Source organism: Chaetodon trifascialis, chromosome 7, assembly GCF_039877785.1.
Source record: "Chaetodon trifascialis isolate fChaTrf1 chromosome 7, fChaTrf1.hap1, whole genome shotgun sequence".
Lineage (NCBI taxonomy): Eukaryota > Metazoa > Chordata > Actinopteri > Chaetodontiformes > Chaetodontidae > Chaetodon > Chaetodon trifascialis.
The window spans coordinates 10,045,964-10,056,400 of record NC_092062.1 but is presented as its reverse complement, the minus strand read 5'-3'; the positions used below and the strand labels follow the sequence as shown (position 1 = coordinate 10,056,400).

Sequence of the window (10,437 nt, the reverse complement as noted above, 5' to 3'; positions counted from 1 at the left end):
GGTTTTAAAATGCTGAGTGGGTGACCTGCAGACTGAAGGGCGTTCGACAGGGAAGCTTCTCTGCTTCAGAGAGAAAAGAGAGAGAGAGAGAGAGAGAAGAGAGAAAGAGTGGGAGAGGACACCTTGGTGTGTGTTTGGCCTGACATTCCCTCTGACTTGGAAAGCAGGAATGGAGAGAGAGGGAGGCTGTTTTAAAGACTGCTCTCTTATAACAGGAAGTATCTGAACAGTGACTCACACACTACAGGGAGAGAGAGAGAGAGCAGGGAGGCTCTGTTCATTGTGTTATAACTGTGTATCACTAATATGCATCTGTGCTTGTCATTACATTCATGGGTGTGAGTGGATTTTTATTCCATGCATGTAATAATGAACATCAGTAGTGACTACGTGTGTGTTCATGTGGGAGTGTCACATTTTTCAAAGCATGGAATGATGTCTTTTAGTACCCATGTTCCATGTTAAACATACAGTGTGTGTGTGTGTGTGTGTGTGTGTGTGTGTGTGTGTGTGTGTGTGTGTGTGTGCGTGTGTGCGTGCATGTGTGTGTATGTGTGTGTGTGCACTCGCACATTTCAAGAATGCTCCTCTGCATTTTAGTAGCCGTGTGTGTGCGAGTTTGTGTGTGCACGTGTGTATGTGAGCATTTGAGGGGCCATTAGTGTGTTTTCATGCATGTGTTTCTTCTCCTGGGTAGATCATATTTCATCAGGCACATAATGACTTACTTCACAGCCTCGCGTGCTCATCTACATGTGCGTGTATCTTACTCATCTGTCAGTGTGTATGCGAGTGTGCATTTCAGCATATATGTGCAAATGCTCAGGGAGCACCCGTGGAGCTCCGGGGGCTGCAGATATGAAGCCCTGTGCCCGCCGTTACAATTCAGGGGCTCGTTGCTGATAAGATGTCTGTGTGTCTTAACTCACTGGTACATCAGCAGTCAGCAACGTGGCTCCCTCTCACTGCACGCATGCTGAGCAAACAAACCTGACCTCTGCACAACACCCACAACAACACTATGGAGTGACAGTTGTTACACACGACTTCAGCCCACAATAAGATGGACTATAAGGTGATCTGTGCTGATAGTCACAAGGAACTCAGTGTAAGTGTTAAAACAGACACCGATCCGCACTTACATACATAATGTGTAATCTGATTTATTGTGACTGAACAACCGCACACGTCTTTAAATTTGTACACCACTGGGTTATCACATTTATTTTCCAAGCTTTTCTAGATTTTCCAGTTCTGCAAGGGTGTGAATTGTAATCCTTTTGTCTGGCGTTTACTTGCCTTGTGTGAAACAGTCCACAGAATCTACTGGTTTCAGCATTTCTTGTCTTATTCTTCAAACATGAAGCAGCACTACAAGTGGCAGCAATCTGCGTTGTACCTGCTTCATAGTTAATGCTATTAAGAGTGACCTTAAACTGTTGCTGAGTTCTTTTGTTTTGTCAAGAGTCAAGAGTGTGTGGAACAGGATTGACAACCTGCTTGACTGAAAACAACTGATTACGCTGTAGTTAGGTGTTGCAAGGAAGGAAAACAAACAAACAATAACTGAATAAAAACAATATTTGTCTTAGTGGAAGTGACATCTATTACAAAATTGTTTAAATCTTTTTTTTTTTTTTTTTTTTTTAAGCCTGCCAGTAAAGGCAGGGCAAATGTGCTTTTGTACTTTCTTTGAATGCAGTTTCATTACTTTCAGGGATTTTCCCTAAGTTACTACTGCTACTTACTCATTCAGACATTCAATCAGTCATATTTTTCTTGCGATTCTGCTCTTTATATTGAGATAAGATAAATAAGACGGCTTTATCGCGTGTAGCCACAGCTGTCCGGGTGTTGGAACAGGGAGGATCAGGCAGGATGACTCCATGGCCATCTCATATAATGACACTCGATTGGCAAAGAGTTAAATGACATCATTGTGTCCCGTCGCTTTGCCATGACATCATTTTAAAGCTTGCCGTCAGTCTGAATAAGACGCAAAGACTGATATTCTCACACTCTTTGCGCACTTTTTGTGCCTCCTTAGCAGTACCAACAACTTTTCGCTGATGAGACAATAGCAGATAGTTCCATTTAATGCGGGAGGAACCATTCGGTCGCGGGATAGGGGTGTCAGGAAATTACCAAACCTCGCGCTGATGCACTAATGATAAAATGCTTATTGGTGGTTGTTACTGTAGCCATAAATATTTATGTGACTTTATACCTTTAGTTCCAAAATAAAATGTATCGGTAATATGCAAATAATTGCGGAGAGGAAGCCACGTCCACCCCCGCGGGACAGAATGGACTCGACCTACTCAATCATGCACTTCAGCATACACTGCAAAGAGCATGCTTTCACCTTTAGGATTGTCTATGCTTCTTGAAGTCACCCTGGATTATTCTTTTGGACAAAGCAGGTACGAATATCTCCGATTTTCTCTCTCTAACACGCGTAGTATACTGAATCACCTCACGCGCTTTGAATGGGCTGTAGGTGGAAGGCGATTGTCTGATCTTGATTTATAAATAGGTTACAGGCAAGGGTGTAGATGTTGATTTAAAAAAAAAAAAAAAATCCTGTCGATCATCATTGCAAGGCAGCAGAGCCACAAGTGTGTGAGAAACAATTTCCAGCATCCACTTTTCATAGACACCAGATAACTTGCAGTAGTTTTATAATACTCGTCATCATTCTTAATGTCAGGGTTTAAAAAGCTGCCCAGAGTCAGTCATTCTAATGAAAACAAATAGGACTAAACTGAGCATGGCCGGAGTCATATCCTCCTCCAGTATCCCAGAGGTGAAGCAAACTTTCCACCAGCTCACCAAACACACTCATCTCTTCCTTGAGTATTTGTTTGGACAACACACTCTATCACCGCAGCATCAAACACACAGATTTGTGATAAAAATAAAAGTGCAAGTTGATTAAAAAAAAGAGGGCTGAGAGCAGAAAACATTCAGAAGATGAAGAACACTTTCTCCTCTCTTTTTTTAAAAGATTGTTTTATTCACACGGAGACAGACACACAGGGTGGAGGTGGACGTTAGGGAGGGGTAAAGGGGGTATATCCATATTAGGAAGTCGTGTCCTACATAATAGACATGGCACAACTGCCACTGAGCAAGGCACAGGTGCCCGCAGCCGGAACAGCTCTTCTCGTCATTAACATGAGGATCTGAAACCGCTGGAAGATCTCTGGTGTATCGCGTTTCTTCTTCTTTCAATCTCTGCGCCGGATCAAGCTCTCACAACTCATCTGCATGCGGTGTGAGTGTGTGTGTATGTGAACGCATGTTGGGGGGGCGGAAACGTGGCGAGGGAGGAGTGAAGGGAGGAGGGGTCGGGTGTTTCATATGTGCGTGATGGGGGGGGGTCTGTGCATGTAACTTTTTTTTTTTCCTCAAATGATGATGCATCTACAGGATGTGAGCCTGCTGTTATGGTAAAGGGACACAATGGGAGTAAAAGATGTCGCTCCGGGGGGGTCTCAGCGCAAGACAATCCCAATCAATGACGTTTTCTGGCGTCTCCTGACGTGTACATACAGGTGATTGAGACCAAAATGAGGGTATGTGGGCAGAAAGGAAGCACGCAGGCCGATCACTGAGAGCGCTATCAGTCAGTGGCACCAACATGTCTTTTACGCACGTAGCCGATTGCGCATGTATGGTGCCGCGACTTCTGGTGAGCTGGGGACAATAGTTCAGTGTTGCCTCTTCTCTTTTTTACACACTTTAGACTAAACACACACACATGAACACACCAGCTGATCCAGCTGATAGGAAGCGATGGAGACATGCATGAAACAAAGACACAGTGGCGTGTGAGTGTGTATGTGTTTGTGTGTGCGTGGGCAGAGGTTTAGTGACAGGGACTCCATCGCCAGGACAAACTTTTCTGCTTCTCCTTTTTCGCCCTCGATCTTGTCCTCGGTGTTTCACACACAGGGCTTCTTTCCATTCACGATGCGTTCAGGTGCTCCCAAGGACTCCGCCATTTCCATATTCAATCGCACGAGTTAGATGAGAAATACCCGTACTGTTAAAGAAGGGGGAAGACAGCTGCACTCTCTGCTGTGATGCGTGGGATGTCGGCTGATCACATGTGTTTCATCACAAGAACATCTGTGTGAGCTTACCCTGTACACCTCCTTACAGATGAGTGAATTATGGGAAATCGAGTGGACATTTGTCTCAATCAGTGTCATTATGGAAAAAGTCAGATTTCACTAACAAAGCATGCAGTGTGCCATATAGTATATGTGCAGCACATTGATTTACCTGTAAACTCTATCATTTAAACAGATAAACCATATTAGGGCTTTAAGGGACAATTCAATTTCATCAATCAGTCTCCACACTGTCAGAAAATAGAGAACACTCCCGGAGCTCAAAACAAGTGTCTTCAGGTGTCTTGTTTTGTCCAACTAACAGTCTAAAACCAAAAGCTGTACAGTATGATATCATATGACAAAGAAATCAGCAAGTCCTCACATTTGAGAACCTGGAGCTGACAAATTTTAAGTATTTTTGCAAGAAATGCAATGAATCGCTCATCAAAACAAAGCTGCTCTTTTGTTTTTCGATCAATTCAATCTCCTTCAACATAGTGTACCCCTACACGAAATAGCAGTTCCTTATTATAACTTAATTAACACAGCTAATATCCCACAGTCCAATGCTCCAATCTTGGACATTTAATTCAAGACACTTAGCCTGATATGACTTAAGCTGTATGTACCAGCGCAGATTAATAATAAAAAAACTCCCCTTTTCTTTGGAAACTGGATCGGTGAGCTACCTATTCACCACTTCACAGAAATTTACGACGGAATTTCTGCGTTTGCCAATTTCATCTCTTGACTCACAACATTTCCGACAACACATGAAGGCAGCACCAGTGAAACGACAAGAGACGAGAGAGAGAGAGAGAGAGAGAGCGAGAGAGAGAGAGAGAGCGAGAGAGAGAGAGAGAGACCCAGAGGAACAGCAGAGAGAGAGGAACCTGTACTGTTCTACAACACAAGGAGACAGGAATTCGCCACAGAGAATAATAATTGTAGACGATTTTTGCAGAGTTGAGGCTCGGGTCGCCATTGTCAGCCGCTGCCCTGGAAGATACAGTGTGTCCCCTCTTATCTCAGCTGGATCTGGACTCTTTACATTTGCTTTTTGGAGAGCTGCACCGGTCTCCTCTCTCTCTCTTAATTTTTTTTTTTTTTTTTTTTTGGTGCGTGTGTGTGAGTGCTTTGAGCTCAGCGGTGTTTTCACTGGTAAGGAAGTGACTGTATATCATTGTTATTGTTTGTTATTTGGAAGATGCGTTCGCTGCCGCTGCTGCCGATGCCTCTAACGCAATCTTTGGCTATTACAGACTCTTTGGTTTTAACCTAGTCATTTCCTTTAAGAGTGTAGGCTGGACTGATTAAGAAACGGGCAGCAGACTACATGTGCTACAGCGGAGATAAGGGTCATTTTGAGGAATGCCTGACTGATAGTGGAGTGCGAGAGAGAGCCACAGTGCTCCAGTGATACATTAAGACGTGCACAGGCAAAATGAAGTTCTCAAATTAATTTTACAGGCAATATGACAGTGTTATAAAGTAGCATGAGAGAGCTATAAACTTAAACTAACCAGCAGCAGGAGCCCTGAAGTGAAAATTACAGCTACAACCATAGGTGATAATGGGAGGAGGAGAAAAAAATCCATAAAGGTAAAGATAAGGTCACAATAAAAGCCATTAAACATTAAAGATACCTATCATAGCGATATTCGAGGAATATGAAAGGATCATCCTAGTGATCCTCCCCCAGGGCCAGGCTGGAGTAGTTATCAGAGGAGATAGTTACGTAAAAGCACATAGTTTGCAGGAGAGAGAGAGAGAATACAGTGGCCGCGTGCACGTGCGCGCGCGCGCGGGACTATACAGGCTCTCATGGTGTTTGTAGTTTACAGATGAGAGGAAAAAAATAAAAGAAAAAAAGAAAGAAAGCTTACAGGTTATGTTTTCTGGCGTTGTTGGAATTTTGATGCGGAGTAGTTGCATGTGTAGGGCGGACACACGCTCACAAACACACGCGCGCGCGCGCGCACACACACACACACAATGTAACATCCCTCTTGTCATTTGTGTGCTGTACTTTAGTGTATGTAACTCCTATGAATGTGTGTGTGTTGGTGCATCCTGCATGCTTTTCCTTCCACTTTGTTACAAACTCACAGCGTGCATGGGATCATCAGCTGGGAGTTTTCTGTACTTGACAGCATTTCTCCCCTCTCCTTTGATATTGACTTTCTGTGGTGTATTGCTTTTCCTCTCTAGCGGTTTAAAGATACAGTATTTTCCCCTGTGTCAGGTCACACACACACACACACACACACACACACACTCATACAGAAAGCGATAGAGAGGAGGGAGGGAGGGAGGGAGACAGCGTTGTTTTGCAGACAGGATTACATTGTCTCCCCCATGTCAGATTTCAGACGTTATGTTAAATGTTTCTTCTACAGCTGCAGCTCCCACTCTGTGGTTATGCCAGTAAACACAACACCCTGCAACACTGCACAACCACAATAAATGATCTAACTTCAGCAAATTGACTGTTAGATACAAATAGTCCTTAAGAGCGCCACCTGTTCTCCAAGCCATGCATAGTGCCAGGAATAGATCTGAAGGGAAACATTTAGTCAGCGGAGCTTTAGGGAAAATGTAAAGATCTGCTTTTCTGAACATTTGATTGAGTTCTGCGTATTGACAGGCCGACTTTTGGCTACATGTCTGCTCAAGGGAAACCTGAAGGCTTAGAGGTGCTTGAAGATGTCAGTGTGGGAGTGTTTTTGTTCGATGGTTATGTCATACGAGTGTCTAAACACTGTCATGTCTGAGATCACTTGTTGAGCATTGTTAAAAGAGGCGAAAGAGGAGCGTGTCTGAATGTGACATATTGTGGCTATCAGCCGACGATGACAAATGTGATTCATGTTGAATCAAGCCTCCACCGCGGTTGCAAAATAGCCGAGTCTGTACAGGAAAATGAGATTGTTTTATTTTTTCGCAGAGCTGGTCACAGATGCCTCATATTCACAAACTGATCCTCTGAGAGCTCACACATGACTCGAGTGAGGCTTTTTGCATTTGATTGCCTTCCACCATTGTGCCTCTTTTCATACACTGAATAAATGCTTCATACATTCAGCTTTTGTCAATAGGACTGTTTGTCTTTTGTAAGCAGCTTGTGTGCTTACTTTTCCATCCCCCTGCTTATCATGATCAAACTTTCAACTCTACCATGACTCTTTATCTCTTGGTTGTTTTGTGAGGTTCAACCCCCCCACTCTGCCGCCCGCCATCCCATTTTTCTCCCTGTATCTGTGGGAGTAAAATTAGCAATTTCATTTTTTTGTCTTCTCCCTTCAGAATGTGGAAGTGTTTTATTGGTGTGGCGAAAAACAATGAGCACAAGGCAGGGCTTTGTGGTGGCAGAAATGCATTTTTAACCCATGTGAATGAATGGCGCCTCACATTCCACAGCAGCAGGCCCTTTACTGAATGGCAGCACTAACTCGGCTGTTTTCATTACTCATTACTGCCTTGTGCCTTTTCACCGTGGACATAGTCATTTACCTTCACCAAGTGAGAGGGGGTTCAGCACTATACACGCTCTGTCACCGGAGATTTTTGAAGGGAATATTACTGAGCTGAATATGGGGCAGATTTTTAAAGGTCCTGGTTCTGCCACGGTTTATATTAAAGCTGATTTAGTCAAAACATGTATTTTTGACAATGGACCAAATGGCTGTGTGTAACATGAAAGGTGGTACTCAAAGTGATGAACCCATGGTGAATCATCATCCAGTTTATAGATTTCTAGCAACTTTTAGCTCATTGTTTTGGTATTGTGGACTCTTTTTATTCACTATCAGTGCTAAAGATCCTCCTGCCTGTTCAGAACCAAACATCAGAAAGACAAAACTAGCAACCAGCTAACATATAGTGGAGCATTTAGCAACAGATTTCCCAGTTTCTGCTTGCCTTACATTTTTACAAGCAGGTTCGTATTTACTCCTGTTATCAGTTGTCTGGACAGTCCTGGAAAATGGCAGTGGCTTCAGTGTCTGGACCTCCTATAGAGACGTTTGGAGTGATGAAAAGCAGTTTTTTTAATCTAGTGTTACCGTGGACCAGGGTCTCTGTGGGTGGTTTCCAGCACCTTGTGGAATTCACGTCTGGAAGACTTCCAGTTGCGTTGTACATGTGCATACTTATGTCATAGACTGAACCCATTCAGTCCCTTTTAGAGTGTAATTGCTACCCTGCGTCACCTCCACTTCTTCACCTCTGCCCACACTGCTCACGTTAATGTTGCGCGGCTTTGAACTTCAATTAATATCTACAAAAAATGTAAAGACGGGCATGTTTTCCTACAAAGTCAGTTAGGCTGAAGCCTTGTGCATCCTGTTCTTTCTCTCAACCCTTCCTTGTTATGCTTTAGATTGTATCAGTCCTTTCTACATGAAAGCAAAGACGTATCTGCCTTCTCTGGCTTAAGTAACTTTCTGTGGCGCGCTGAGGTTGGATTATGCAGAGCAAACAACAAGTGCAAACCCATTTTGGCAGCTGTTCCCTTTTTGGGTGGGTTGGGGGTGTGAAACAAAAAATGAAAATGAAGAAAAAAAAGGGAAGAAGTGCTCCTCTCTTTGCTGGTGGTCCAGACACATCATTTTAATACAAGATCTAGTGTCTGTTCTGTGGTGATGGCATTGATTCCCTGCTGCATGGTGGGGGTTTCCACTCTGAAAGGGCAGTCTCTCTGTGTTAGCCTAGAAACACCAAGATCCTGGATTAAATTATAAATGAGCCCTCCATGGGAAACGCACTGCTTACTCAGAAGGAATTTACCTTTCCTGCAACTGCCACACTGCTCATTTCCAGTATATTGATGTGTCCCAAAACAATGCTGGTTACTCATTTTCTTGAAACTTTACCAACAGGTGCGCAGTTAATCCCTTTATTTGGGTCACACCTGTATTCTCCCCACCCATATGCATCAATAGAGTCTCTGCCAAAACAAGCAGCACTGACCAGGTAGTAAAGTGTGAAGCCTGATAGCTGTGTAAATTAGACCCAGAGAAAATGATGTAGCAATCAGAGGATTAAGATAGGAGCGGGGTTAGAGTTGGTGGGGGGTAGGGGAGGTGCTGGCAGGAGGATTTAGGCACATGGCCATTTTAGCCTTCGCCCATGGTGGTGTGGAGGAGGGGGGGAGGAACATGTCAGTGGTGTTGTGTTGGGCTCAACTGTTGCACACACTGCTATTTTTCATGAAAGACGCTGATATCTTGTGGTGAGAATGTTATCATCAAACTTTGCCATCACGACAGAGATTCAGTTTTTCATGAGAAGCTCATTGTTGCTGTGGTGGAAAACCCCTCGGAGACAGCACGCCTTAATGGGACTCCACAACTCCCCTGTAAAAGCCATACGGGGTGGATGTTTTCACCACAGTCTGTAACATCAGTTTTGTTGAAAGTGCAGCATGCTTTTACTGAGAAATGTTCAAAATAACAGAAATAAGGAAATATTCCCAAATAGAATCAAGTTAATGAAGCAGAAGAAGAAACAAACATGCACATTTTGTTTAAGGTAATTATTTAATATGGCTTTTAATTGATATTTCAGTACACTCCGCCTTTATCAGGCTTACTAATAAAAAGATAACAGCCTTATTTGTACAGGTCCTGTCATTACCCAAAGTAACAACAGCTGAATGTGGGTGAGGAAACTACCCACACTAATTAATTAGATCTGTACTCGAAATGTTTTTCATCATATATTACAAAAGGCTACAGTATAAGTATCATGACCACAGTTGTTTAACATTGACAGCTTAATGCGGTCAAGTTTAAATACAAGTGTAAATAAAAATAGGCTGCATTATTGAAACCAGTGAAAATAGAACCAAATCTAAATAAAGTCCACACTGAATGTTGAAGTTAAAGCAAAGGGAACGTCTCCTCTTCAATGACCATAATTGACATGACAGTGTTTATAGGAAACATTTCAAGTCTTTCAGTGTTGAGATCATTTGCAGGGATGAGCACAAATTTTTTAGTGATGAAAGAAGATGACTGCAGTTGCTGAAATGTGCAGCTATTAGAGAGCTCAAGTTGGGATCAGGCGGTTTGATCCAACATGCAGAAGCTGGAGTTAATGCGACTAGTTTAACATAAAATGCCTTTTTTTCCTTAATGTAACTTAGCTGTAGTGAGAAGAATTCAGAAGTTAGTGGTCGTGTTGGTCGTGTTCATCTCACATATTTAGATGTGTGTCTGCAATATTTGCTGTTTGCACACTTTTCCATTCAGAGAGCTCCGCTGACAATTTGCCTGGTTGGACTGTGACTGCTAGAAGCTGTGCTAATAAATAA

At 43.0% G+C, this 10,437-nt stretch overlaps 1 protein-coding gene across 2 annotated transcripts in view; it reads left to right on the top strand.

The window, feature by feature from the left end:
* The first annotated feature begins 5,010 nt into the window (after positions 1-5,010).
* znf516 (zinc finger protein 516) overlaps positions 5,011-10,437 on the top strand; it is a 44,502-nt gene continuing 39,075 nt past the window's right edge. For both annotated transcript variants that reach the window (XM_070967123.1, XM_070967124.1), the window contains exon 1: positions 5,011-5,282. The gene's annotated coding sequence lies outside the window, so the exon portion shown is untranslated. The remainder of the gene's footprint in view (positions 5,283-10,437) is intronic.